Raw genomic sequence first — 14,818 nt, 5'->3', positions numbered from 1 at the left:
AATTGATTCTACTTTAAAAAGTATTTTATTTTTAAATACAAAAGTGACTAGATGTTGCAATTTCCTTTAAAATGAGCTATTATACAGCTCTCTATGATTTTCCAGTGCCCAGCTAGCTGAGCAGAAAGAAAAAGCGGAAAGAAAAAAATATCCCGTTTGTGGAGAATAACGTGGTAAAAGTCAATTTTCTTGATTTTCAAGCCAATATATTTTCTTTGTTATTCAAGCCAAAGGGAGGTAAGTTTCCTTTATAGAGGATTCGGACAAGGCGGTTCTAATGGTGTACTTTTTGTTTTGATCTGACTCTTTTTTTAGGAGTTGGGGGGTTTTATATTTCTTGACATTGGAGGTGATCGTCTCTTACTAGGTTGCTAGCTACCGCTGCAACCCGGATCTGACTCTATTTTTAGGAGTTTTGGGTTTTTATATTTCTTAGCATTGGACTGATCGTCTATTACTAGGTTGCTAGCTACTGCTGCAACCCAAATTCACATATATATTTATTTATGAGAGGCAGCCTGGCCGAGTGGTCCAAGGCACTGGTGTTAGCCACCAGTCTCTTCAGAGGCGTGGGTTCAATTCTTACCGCTGGTATACGATTATGTTTGAAAGACTGCAGTGTGAAAAGACATCAAAAATGCAGTTTTTGGTGGAAAATTTTTTTCTCTTTTAGAAATAATTTATTTTAGTTACTATAGATTTTTAACCCAATTAATTTCCTTTAAAATGCGCTATTGAACAACCCTTTACGATGTTCCAGTGCCAAGCTATCTGTGGAAAAGAAAAAAGAAAAAAAAAGAAAAAAAAAGAAAAAAATATCCCGTTTAGGCAGAATGTTGTAGTAGCTGCCACTTTTCTTGATTTTCAAGCCAATATATTTCCCTTGCTGTTCAAGCCAAGGGACAGAAATTTTACTATGCAGGGGTTTCGGACAAGGCGGTTCTAATGGTGTACTTTTTGTTTTGATCTGACTCTTTTTTTTAAGAACTATGGGTTTTTATATTTCTTAACATTGGACGTGATCGTCTCTTACTAGGTTGCTAGCTACTGCTGCAACCCGGATATGGACTAAGGTTCGTTCTTTCATGTAAAACTAGCAAAACATTTTTTAAGCCTGATGAAGATTTAACTAATGTGTCAAAAGTAAGGTTGCAAGTCGACGATTTTGTTTTGGCCTTATTATAATTGGTATGGTGAAATAATAATACGCATATGGCTCTAAAATCATACTTCTTTATGGTTCAATATGGTCTAGTGGCTAGGATAGTTAACTTTCACTTAACAGGCTCGGGTTCGATTCCCGAGGTGGGAAAATTTTTAACTCTATAATCTTCGAACATTTGAACCTTTTATAATTTATAATGATGCATAATATAAATACTATAATCTTAACTATAGTGAAGTTGCGTATGCAAGTTAGTATAGGGAAGAGTTCGATCTTTATTAAGACATCAAAAATGCAGTTTTTGGTGGAAAAATTTATTCTCTTTTAGAAATAATTTATTTTAGTTACTATAGATTTTTAACCCAATTAATTTCCTTTAAAATGAGCTATTGAACAACCCTCTACGATGTTCCAGTGCCAAGCTATCTGTGGAAAAGAAAAAAAAAGAAAAAAATATCCCGTTTGGGGAGAAAAACGTGGTTAAAGTCAATTTTCTTGATTTTCAAGCCAATATATTTCCCTTGCTGTTCAAGCCAAGGGACAGAAAGTTTCCTATACAGGGCTTTCGGACAAGGCGGTTCTAATGGTGTACTTTTTGTTTTGATCTGACTCCTTCGTTAGGAACTATGGGTTTTTATATTTCTTAACATTGGACGTGATCGTCTCTTACTAGGTTGCTAGCTACCGCTGCAACCCGGATATGGGCTGGAAGTTTGTTCTTTACTGTAATTTCTTTAGGAAAATAATTAAAATTTCTTAATGTAATAAAAATAATTTGTTTTAATTACAAAAGGTTTTTAACCCCATTAATTTCCTTTAAAATGAGCCATTGAACAACTCTCTACATTGTTCCAGTGCCATGCTATCTGTTGAATTACTAACCTATACTATAATAATTAGGTGGCGTATAAAATTTAGTATAGGCAAGATGTCGTTCTTTATTATAAATTTCAGTGATCGTCTTTTAATGTAAAAAAAAATATAAATACTGTAATCTTAACTATAGTAAAGTTGCGTATGCAAGTTAGTATAGGGAAGAGTTTGATCTTTATTATACTGGAAACAAAGAAAAGAGAAAAAAATATCCCGTTTAGGCAGAATGTTGTAGCAGCTGCCACTTTTCTTGATTTTTTAGTACTGATTTTTTAACTTGCGTGCAGCTTGCTTTGATCTAACCATTATGTATTCATGAATGAGACCATTTGCAGTTTTGACGTTTCTTATATAGTAATTATGACGTCACTGCATCAAAAATACAGTTTTTATTGGAAAAATTTATTCTCTTTTAGAAATAATTTATTTTAGTTACTATAGATTTTTAACCCAATTCATTTCCTTTAAAATGAGCTATTGAACAACCCTCTACGATGTTCCAGTGCCAAGCTATCTGTGGAAAAGAAAAAAGAAAAAAATATCCCGTTTGGGGAGAATAACGTGGTAAAAGTCTATTTTCTTGATTTTCAAGCCAATATATTTTCTTTGTTATTCAAGCCAAAGGGCGGTAAGTTTCCTTTATGGAGGATTTGGACAAGGCGGTTCTAATGGTGTACTTTTTGATTTGATCTGACTCTTTTTTAGGAGCTACGGGTTTTTATATTTCTTAACATTGGAGGTGATCGTCTCTTACTAGGCTGCTAGCTACCGCTGCAACCCGGATAAGACAAGGCATTACAAATCGAATCATTGCCATTTCAAAATTATTTAAACACTTTATACATTCCGGTGTACAGTCTATATGAAGGTTATTTAATACTGATCGGACATTCTCCTGACTTTTCAACATTTTCCCAGCACAGTAATCACAGACAAAGAATGAATCTATGACATCCTCTTTCCAACCTGTACATTTAATTAGTTCTTCTCTGTCATCTTTGGGTATGTCCTGTTGTAGGTGTTCTAAAATCGTGGCCATCATTACATCAAAACCTTTCTGCCTTATATACGCTATTAATGAAACAGTTCAAGACAGGAAAATGTGGAGCTAGTGCCCTTAGAGAACGCAAATAGCTCTGACATCCCTCATTTGGGCTACAGTATAACGAATGCCCATGCTTTCTTGTGTCCCTGTAATTGATTTCACAATAATCCAAGCGGCCAAGGTAGAAATTAACCACTTTGTCAGTTGAAAATTTTAATGCTATATTATTTTCAAGGATATCAAAAAGAATTTGACATAATTCAATATCCGTCGGATAGAGCTTGCAGATATCAGGGTGACATTGCCAAGTAACCTGCTGCCCAATTTTTGGTTTTGAATGTTTACTCAGATTGTTATAGGTGACTTCAGCCATCATAATTTCCTTGTCAGATCTAGTTTTAGAGCATTTTTCAATAGTTGTCTCGTACTTTTCAGGACAGTTTGTTCTACTACACAGAGAATTTTTTGCCAAATATTCAGTAGAACTGAACGAACTGTTTAAAACACAGTTAGAAATGCTTTTTTCTTGAGTCGGTGTTCCAGGAATTTGTTCTAAATCATTAGTCTTACAAACACATTTACTAATAACCCTAACAGGCTCGTTTTCGCCATAATTGAAAAACATTGCTTTTCCTTCGCTGTTGATAGGTATGCTTGTATATATATTTTTATTGCTGCTACATAAACTGCAATTGCTCCTTCCAAAATTAATATACGAATTTTCTAAGAAGTACGCTTCCGTATATTCACTGTGTTGTCGAAAATTTTCCATTGCATCTATAAACTGTTCCGCAGTTGCCAATCCATACCTTGGAAGCTTTTCGTTAAACTGACAACATTTCTTTTGGATATTGCTATGAAGCTTTGCCAAAGCATTTCTAGCCGACTTTTCAACAGCATCCGCTCTTTCAAAGAGAATTTTAATCTGTAATTTCGAATACTTTTCGTGATCCCGATAAAACATGCGTAAAATGTTTCTCAATTTACAAAGATCAGCCTGCATTTTTGCCATCTTCTTGTATTTCTGAATGTAATTTTTCCCTTTGTCCTTATGCGTTCTTCGGTACAACCTCGCAGAGAATTTAATTTTTTCATTATAGCTTTTGTCACCCCAGTATCTACCCATTATTCTGGTAGCAACTTTTTTCTTATGTTTGTTTCGGTAATCTATATCGTTATCATACCGTTCCTTGCTCTTTTGTTTCGCTGTCTCAATTTTCCCTTCTCGATACCCCTGATCCGTAAGATACCTCTGTTTTGCTCTGTCATATTTCATTTTCTTAAATCCTGGATCACAAGACATCTTAGTAGCAATCCTTACGCGTGCTCGAGCTTTATTGCGTTTGGTGGCATTTTTATCTCTTTTAAATAAACTTTTCTGATATTTCAGGATGTTAGCTTTATTTTTTGTGTAGTAAAGTTTTCTATTAGTAGAAATTTGGATTGTTCTATTTTGATATTGTTTTTGGTTATTCTTTCTTTTTTTCCACTCGCGTGAGACCATATTTTTTCAAGGTTTAAAATTATTAAGCACACAAAATCCCGTGTCGAGTATCTAAAACCTAGCATAAAACAAAACTAATTTTAAAATTTTCAGGTATTTATCTTGTTTGAATTACAAAATTAGTATTATTGGTTAGACACCATAAATATTTTTGCAGTTTACATAATAAGTTTAGTGATTCTGGACTGAAAACTAAAATAATTGCAATTATGAGACAATAATATGGAGATATGTACTTTACGGGTTACAAACCAAAAAAAGTTTGGTTCCAGGATACAATAATAAATTTGAACTGAGATGAAAAAAAAAATTCTTCCAGGAGACAAAAAGCAAAATTAATTTTAGAATTTTCATGTATTTTTGTTGTTTAAATTAAAAAATTACTATTACTGATTAGGCATCATAAATATTTTTGCAGTTTACATAATAATTTTAGCGATTAAGCCAAAAAAGAAAATTTTGGTTCCAGGAGTTTCGGTTACTATTGAGACAAGTAGCTATTATTACTATAGAGTTCATTACATGGACTGTTTTATTGCTTCAAAATTCAAATATCTTTGAAAAGACTGCAGTATGAAAATACATCAAAAATGCAATTTTTTTGACAAAATTGATTCTACTTTAAAAAGTATTTTATTTTTAAATACAAAAGTGACTAGATGTTGCAATTTCCTTTAAAATGAGCTATTATACAGCTCTCTATGATTTTCCAGTGCCCAGCTAGCTGAGCAGAAAAAAAAGCGGAAAGAAAAAAATATCCCGTTTGTGGAGAATAACGTGGTAAAAGTCAATTTTCTTGATTTTCAAGCCAATATATTTTCTTTGTTATTCAAGCCAAAGGGCGGTAAGTTTCCTTTATAGAGGATTCGGACAAGGCGGTTCTAATGGTGTACTTTTTGTTTTGATCTGACTCTTTTTTTAGGAGTTGGGGGGTTTTATATTTCTTGACATTGGAGGTGATCGTCTCTTACTAGGTTGCTAGCTACCGCTGCAACCCGGACTATTGCTCGGATACCATGGATATTTTTGCAGTTTACACAAGATGCAAAGAACGCACAGGCTGATCTTTGTAAATTGAGAAAAATTTTACGAATGTTTTACCGGGATTACGAAAAATATTCAAAATTAAAGATTAAAATTATCTCTGAAAGAATAGATTTTGTTGAAAAGTCAGCTAGAGATGCTTTCGCAAAACTTCATAGTAATATCCAAAAGAAATGTTGCATGTTTAGTGAAAAGCTTCCAAGGTATGGACCGGCAACTGTGGAACAGTTTACAGATGTAATGGGAAATCTTATACATCACTGTGAATATATGGAGCCATAATTGTCCTTTACTTAGTTTCAGCTTAAATTCGATGATCGAGCCTTTATGCAACTAGCTACCTTGCAACCCGGAAATATTACATTTCTTAGTATTAGACGTAATCCTCTCTTGCTATGTTGCTAGCTACCGCTGTGACATGGATCTTAAATGATAATATCTTAATATTTCATTTACTATGGGCTAGAGTTCGTTCTTTACTATAATTCAAAATTACATTAGTTACTATGGCCTAGAGTTACTATTTTACTGTATCGTAACAAGTTATTCTATAATAATACTTATTTTTGTTAATTACAAAAAAATTTCTATATACAGCAGTTTCCTTTAAAATAAGCCATTACAAAGCTCTTTATTATGACCACGAACTGTTTTTTTTTGATACTTCAGTTGCTAGGGGTATCAAATTCTGCCAGAAGCAATTTTTACACACTTATCTATTTAAAGTCTAAATAAAAATTTTATTAAATAGTACTATACTAGATCCTCTTGGCTGACATCGTTCTATTTATGTATTATGGGCGAGAGATTGTTCTTTACTGTAAATATATTTCTTAACATTGGACGTGATCATCTCTTACTAGGTTGCTAGCTACCGCAGCAACCCGGATGTTACTATGGGCTAAAGTTCGTTCTTTACTGTATGGAGGTGATCGTCTCTTACTAGGTTTCTAGCTACCGCTGCAACCCGGATACCGCTGCAACCCGGATCCAAAGTCTGCAATGGTTTTTTATTGCAATGATAGTCCCTTAATGTAATTATAATTATAATTACAAAAAGTTTTTAACCCCATTAATTTTATTTAAAATGAGCCATTAAACAAATCTCTACGATGTTCCAGTGCCAAGCTATCTGTAGAATTACTAACCTATACTATAATTAAGTAGCATATAAAATTTAGTATAGGCAATAGGTCGTTCTTTATTATAATGTAATTCTTCTTTTCAAAATTAAATTAGTTACTATCGCCATGAGTTAGTTCTTTACCATGTCGTAACAATTTGTTTTATAACAATAATTAAGTTTGTTAATTACAAAAGGTTTCTATATACAGCCTTTTTCTTTAAAATGACCCATTACACAGCTCTTTATTATGACCACGAACTGTTTGATTTAATACTTAAGTTACTCTGGGTTCAGTTCGTTCCTTATTGTAAATTATTTCTGCTACTATGGGCTAAGGTTCGTTCTTTCATGAAAACTAGCAAAACATTTTTTAAGCCTGATGAAGATTTAACTAATGTGTCAAATGTAAGGTTGCATGTCGACTATTTTGTTTTGGCCTTATTATAATTGGTATGGTGAAATAATAATATGCATATGGCTCTTAAATCATACTTCTTTATGGTTCCATATGGTGTAGTGGCTAGGATGGTTAACTTTTACTTAACAGGCTCGGGTTTGATTCCTGGTGTGGGAAAATGTTTAACTCTATAATCTTCGAACATTTGAACCTTTTATAATTTATAATGATGTATAATATAAATACTGTTATCTTAACTATAGTGAAGCTGCGTATGCAAGTTAGTATAGGTAAAAGTTCGATCTTTATTATAAAAAACAATCAAGTAGCTAACTAAATCAAATGTATGTATTGGGTTTTTATTCCAATGACCGTCTTTTAGTGGAAAATATTAATATATTGACCTTAAATATAATAACTGTACTAGCCTATACTATAGTTAAGTGGCCTATAAAATTTAGTATAGGCAAGAGGTCGTTCTTTATTATAAAACCTATACTATAATTAAGTGGCGTGTAAAATTTAGTATAGGCAAGAGGTCGTTCTTTATTATAAATTTTAACCCAATTAATTTCCTTTAAAATGAGCTATGGAACAACCCTCTACGATGGTTCAGTGTCATGCTATCTTTGGAAAAGAAAAAGAAAAAAAAAGAAAAAAGAAAAAAATATACAGTTTGAGGAGAATAACGTGGTTAAAGTCAATTTTCTTGATTTTCATGCCAATATATTTCCCTTGCTGTTCAAGCCAAGGGATAGAAAGTTTCTTATACAGGGGTTTCGGACAAGGCGGTTCTAATGGTGTACTTTTTGTTTTGATCTGACTCCTCTGTTAGGAACTATGGGTTTTTATATTTCTTAACATTGGACGTGATCGTCTCTTACTAGGTTGCTAGCTACCGCTGCAACCCGGATATGGGCTGGAAGTTTGTTCTTTACTGTAATTTCTTTAGGAACATAATTAAAATTTCTTAATGTAATAAAAATAATTTGTTTTAATTACAAAAGGTTTTTAACCCCATTAATTTCCTTTAAAATGAGCCATTGAACAACTCTCTACAATGTTCCAGTGCCATGCTATCTGTTGAATTACTAACCTATACTATAATTAGGTGGCGTATAAAATTTAGAATAGGCAAGATGTCGTTCTTTATTATAACAAACCAAATTAGCTACTATGGCCTTGAATTCGTTCTTTACAATAATGAGCAATATCAGTCCTTTATGTAAAATTTACTAACCTATACTATAGTTAAATGGCCTATATAATTTAGTATAGGCAAGAGGTCGTTCTTTATTATAATTCTTATTTGAAAGGGATCTTAGACTCTTCAATTGGTATTTTGTCTTTATCTGCTCACAACTGTCACAATGCATTGTGGGGTATACATCCCTAATGTTAGCTACCTTATCAAGGCTCTCACCAAATAATTTTATTATTGTATTTTCATCCACAGAAACTCTAATATTGCTATCACCGTAAATGAAGTCTTGACTATTATTACGACAGAGTCTACTTGACACTTCTTCTATGTAATGACTTAGTTCCTTGTACAAGCCCTCGACTTTTAGTAGATTAATAAGTTGTATAATCTTACATTTTGATACTGCCTTATATACGCTATTAATGAAACAGTTCAAGACAGGAAAATGTGGAGCTAGTGCCCTTAGAGAACGCAAATAGCTCTGACATCCCTCATTTGGGCTACAGTATAACGAATGCCCATGCTTTCTTGTGTCCCTGTAATTGATTTCACAATAATCCAAGCCGCCAAGGTAGAAATTAACCACTTTGTCAGTTGAAAATTTTAATGCTATATTGTTTTCAAGGATATCAAAAAGAATTTGACATAATTCAATATCCGTCGGATAGAGCTTGCAGATATCAGGGTGACATTGCCAAGTAACCTGCTGCCCAATTTTTGGTTTTGAATGATTACTCAGATTGTTATAGGTGACTTCAGCCATCATAATTTCCTTGTCAGATCTAGTTTTAGAGCATTTTTCAATAGTTGTTTCGTACTTTTCAGGACAGTTTGTTCTACTACACAGAGAATTTTTTGCCAAATATTCAGTAGAACTAAAAAAACTGTTTAAAACACAGTTAGAAATGCTTTTTTCTTGAGTCGGTGTTCCAGGAATTTGTTCTAAATCATTAGTCTTACAAACACATATACTAATAACCCTAACAGGCTCGTTTTCGCCATAATTGAAAAACATTGCTTTTCCTTCGCTGTTGATAGGTATGCTTGTATATATTTTTTTATTGCTGCTACATAAACTGCAATTGCTCCTTCCAAAATTAATATACGCATTTTTAAAGAAGTACGCCTCCGTATATTCACTGTGTTGTCGAACATTTTCCATTGCATCTATAAACTGTTCCGCAGTTGCCAATCCATACTTTGGAAGCTTTTCGTTAAACTGACAACATTTCTTTTGGATATTACTATGAAGCTTTGCCAAAGCATTTCTAGCCGACTTTTCAACAGCATCCGCTCTTTCAAAGAGAACTTTAATCTGTAATTTTGAATACTTTTCGTGATCCCGATAAAACATGCGTAAAATGTTTCTCAATTTACAAAGATCAGCCTGCATTTTTGCCATCTTCTTGTATTTCTGAATGTAATTTTTCGCTTTGTCCTTATGCGTTCTTCGGTACAACCTCGCAGAGAATTTAATTTTTTCATTATAGATTTTGTCACCCCAGTAACGCTCCTTGATCTTTTGTTTTGCTGTCTCAATTTTTACTTCTCGATACACCTGGACGGTTGAATACCTTTGCTTGTGGTTTTTCTTATATTTGATGCGGTAATCTTCATCATTGTGATAACTCTCCTTGATCTTTTGTTTGGCTGTCTCAATTTTTGCATGTCTATAATCTTCATCATTGTGATAACACATCTTGCTGTTTTGTTTTGCTCTCTCAATTATTACTTCTCGATACGCCTGGTCGGTTGAATACCTTTGTTTTGCTCTCTCAATTTTTACTTCTCGATGCACCTGGTCGGTTGAATACCTTTGTTTTGCTCTCTCAATTATTACTTCTCGATACGCCTGGTCGGTTGAATACCTTTGTTTTGCTCTCTCAATTTTTACTTCTCGATGCGCCTGGTCGGTTGAATACCTTTGCTTTTCTCTTTTCAAGATACTATCTCTGTTGTTTGTGTAGTACTGTTTTTTCAATTTGCGTGCAGCTTGCTTGACTGAAACCATTATGTAATTATGAATGTGAAAATTTACAGTTCTGACGCTTCCTATATAGTAATTATGACGTCACAGCGTAATGATTTTATTGTTGACGTCAAGGCGCAATGATATTATTTCATGACGTCATCAGAAACAACAATATAATTTCGTGTTTTTCTATTCACTTCATAGCTCTAATATAAAGCTACGACATTCATTATTTATCTAGTAGGGTTTCAGACAAGGTAGTTCTAATGATGTACTTTTGTTTTGATCTTACTCTATTTTTAGGAGTTTTGTTATATTTCTTAGCATGGGACTGATCGTCTCTTACTAGGTTGCTAGCTACTGCTGCAACCCAAATTCACATATATATTTATTTATGAGAGGCAGCCTGGCCGAGTGGTCCAAGACACTGGTGTTAGCCACCAGTCTCTTCGGAGGAGTGGGTTCAAATCTTACCGCTGGTATACGATTATGTTTGAAAGACTGCAGTGTGAAAAGACATCAAAAATGCAGTTTTTGGTGGAAAAATTTATTCTCTTTTAGAAATAATTTATTTTAGTTACAAAAGGTTTTTAACCCAATTAATTTCCTTTAAAATGAGCTATTGAACAACCCTCTACGATGTTCCAGTGCCAAGCTATCTGTGGAAAAGAAAAAGAAAAAGAAAAAAAGAAAAAAATATCCCGTTTGGGGAGAATAACGTGGTTAAAGTCAATTTTCTTGATTTTCATGCCAATATATTTCCCTTGCTGTTCAAGCCAAGGGACAGAAAGTTTCTTATACAGGGGTTTCGGACAAGGCGGTTCTAATGGTGTACTTTTTAATTTGATCTGACTCCTCTGTTAGGAACTATGGGTTTTTATATTTCTTAACATTGGACGTGATCGTCTCTTACTAAGTTGCTAGCTACCGCTGCAACCCGGATTCTAATCATGTACTTTTGTTTTGATTTGACTCTATTCTTAGGAGTTTTGTTATATTTCTTAGCATTGGACTGATCGTCTCTACCAGTGTGAAAAGACATCAAAAATGCAGTTTTTGGTGGAAAAATTTATTCTCTTTTAGAAATAATTTATTTTAGTTACAAAAGGTTTTTAACCCAATTAATTTCCTTTAAAATGAGCTATTGAACAACCCTCTACGATGTTCCAGTGCCAAGCTATCTCTGGAAACAAAGAAAAGAGAAAAAAAATACCCTGTTTAGGCAGAATGTTGTAGTAGTTGCCACTTTTCTTGATTTTCAAGCCAATATATTTCCCTTGCTGTTCAAGTCAAGGGACAGAAATTTTACTATACAGGGATTTCGGACAAGGCGGTTCTAATGGTGTAATTTTTGTTTTGATCTGACTCCTTTTTTAGGAGTTAGGGGTTTTTATATTTCTTAACATTGGACGTGATCGTCTCTTACTAGGTTGCTAGCTAACGCTGCAACCCGGATATGGACTAAATTTCGTTCTTTAATGTAAAAATTCGATGATCGAGCCTTTACGTAACCCGGATTAAAAAATTGTTATCATATCTTATATGTAACTTTCATTTTATAAGTGTTCGATAGTCTAATGGTAAGTATGGCCACTTGTTACCTGGGAGACGGGGGTTCGATTCCCCGTCGGGGAGAACTTTTAATATGTTGAATTAAAAGCACTATCTTTTCAATTTAAAATTTAAAAAAGAAACTTGTTTATTTACATTCTAGCTAAAATAATGAAGATAATATGAATGAACCACAGTGTTCAGTTTCTTTGGACTTGAGTTCGTTTTTTAACTATAAATACAAACAGGAAAAAGCCTACGGCTTTTTCTTCTTTTAAATAGTAAGAGACGAAACTCAAACAATCAAGTAGCTAACTAAGGCCAATGTATGGAATGGTTTGTTATTTCAGTGATCGCCTTTTAATGTAATTCTTTACTGCAAAACTAGCAAAACAGTTTTTAAGTCTGATGAAGATTTAACTGATGTGTCAAAAGTAAGGTTGCAATTCGACGATTTTGTTTTGGCCTTATTATAATTGATATGGTGAAATAATAATATGCATATGGTTTTTAAATCATACCTCTTTATGGTCCCATTTGGTCTAGTGGCTAGGATAGTTAACTTTCACTTAGGAGAACCGGGTTCGATTCCCGGTGTGGGAAAGTTTTTAACTCTAAAATCTTCGAACATTCGAACCTTTTATAATTTATAATGATGTATAATATAAATACTGTAATCTTCACTATAGTGAAGTTGCCTATGCAAGTTAGTATAGGGAAGAGTTCGATCTTTATTATAACTTTAAAAAGTATTTTATTTTTAATTACAAAAGTGACTAGATGTTGCAATTTCCTTTAAAATGAGCTATTATACAGCTCTCTATGATTTTCCAGTGCCCAGCTAGTTGAGCAGGAAGAAAAAGTGGAAAGAAAAAATATCCCGTTTGTGGAGAATAACGTGGTAAAAGTCAATTTTCTTGATTTTCAAGCCAATATATTTTCTTTGTTATTCAAGCCAAAGGGCGGTAAGTTTCCTTTATAGAGGATTCGGACAAGGCGGTTCTAATGGTGTACTTTTTGTTTTGAACTGGCTCTTTTTTTAGGAGTTGGGGGGTTTTATATTTCTTAACATTGGAGGTGATCGTCTCTTACTAGGTTGCTAGCTACCGCTGCAACCCGGATATAAATACAAACAGGAAAAAGCCTACGGCTTTTTCTTCTTTTAAATATTAAGAGACGAAATTCAAACAATAAAGTAGCTAACTAAGTCGAATGTATGGAATGGTTTGTTATTTCAGTGATCGTGTTTTAATGTAAAAATATAAATACTGTAATCTTAACTATAGTGAAGTTGCGTATGCAAGTTAGTATAGGGAAGAGTTTGATCTTTATTATAATAATATAAATACTGTAATCTTAACTATAGTGAAGTTGCGTATGCAAGTTAGCATAGGGAAGAGTTCGATCTTTATTATAATGTACTAGCCTATACTATAGTTAAGTGGCCTATAAAATTTAGCATACGCAAGAGGTCGTTCTTTATTATATTTTAATCTGATTCTAGTTTTATGAGTTATGGAGTATTTAATTTCTTACTATGGTGTGTGATCGTTTCTTACTAGTTACTACAGCCATGATACTGATGGAAATCACATAATCCCTATTTGTATTTTAGTCTACATGGGCTAGGTGTCGTTCTTTATTGTAACCTCTGTTAAGAACTATGGGTTTTTATATTTCTTAACATTGGACGTGATCGTCTCTTACTAGGTTGCTAGCTACCGCTGCAACCCGGATTACTCAGGCAGTGCTAGCGCACTGCCTATGATAATAAACTGATTACACAAAGGAAAAGCCTACGGCTTTTACTTCTTTGAAATAGTAAGAGACGAGTCTCAAACAATCAAGTAGCTAGATAATTCAAATGTATGCAATTGTTTGTTATTTCAATGATCGTCTTTTATTGTAAACTGTTGGAAATTTCAACACAATAGAACTTCGATCCTAATATATAATAATACCGCTGCAACCCAGATTACAAACAGGAAAAAGCCTACGGCTTTTTCTTCTTTGAAATAGTAAGAGACAAACCTCAAACAATCAAGTTCCTAACTAAGTCAAATGTATGCAATGGTTTATTATTCTAATGATCGTCTATTAATGTAATGTCTTTGAAAGTCTGCGCGGCGTAGGAGATAGTGTGCTGGAATTCTGCTCCAAAGGTCACAGGTTCAATTCCTGCTGAAGGCTATTTTATTCATTCGTCTTTTTAAAGTCTAAACAAAACTTCTATTAATAACTCTTTACGTCGATCCTAGCTCGTTCTTTACTATAATTTTGTTTTGATCTGACTCCTTGTTTAGGAGCTATGGGTTTTTATATTTCTTAACATTGGACGTGATTGTCTCTTACTAGGTTGCTAGCTACCGCTGCAACCCAGATTGCTAGCTACCGCTGCAACCCGGATTAAAAAAATTATTATCATATCTTATATATAACTTTTGTTTTATAAGTCTTCGATAGTCTAATGGTAAGCATGCCCACTTTTTACTTGGGAGAAGGGGGTTCGATTCCCCGTCGGGGAGAACTTTTAATATTTTGAATTAAAAGCACTATCTTTTCAGTTTAAAATTTAAAAAAGAAACTTGTTTATTTACATTCTAGCTAAAATAATGAATATAATATGAATGAACCACAGGGTTCAGTTTCTTTGGACCTGAGTTTGTTTTTTAACTATAAATACAAACAGGAAAAAGCCTACGGCTTTTTCTTCTTTAATAGTAAGAGACGAAACTCAAACAATAACTAAGTCCAATGTATGGAATGTATGGTCTTTTAATGTAAATACATCAAAAATGCAATTTTTTTGATAATATGAGCCATTATACAGTTCTCTATGATTTTTCAGTGCCTAGCTAGCTGAGGAGGAAAATCAAACAGAAAGAAAAAAAGATTCTATATGTTTAGAACATCGTGGTTACAGCCAATTTTCTTGAT

This window comes from Artemia sp. Qi Xiang Cuo, chromosome 18 (assembly GCF_049724085.1).
Source record: "Artemia sp. Qi Xiang Cuo chromosome 18, ASM4972408v1, whole genome shotgun sequence".
Taxonomy (NCBI): domain Eukaryota; kingdom Metazoa; phylum Arthropoda; class Branchiopoda; order Anostraca; family Artemiidae; genus Artemia; species Artemia sp. Qi Xiang Cuo.
Note: the sequence above shows the minus strand (reverse complement) of the source record.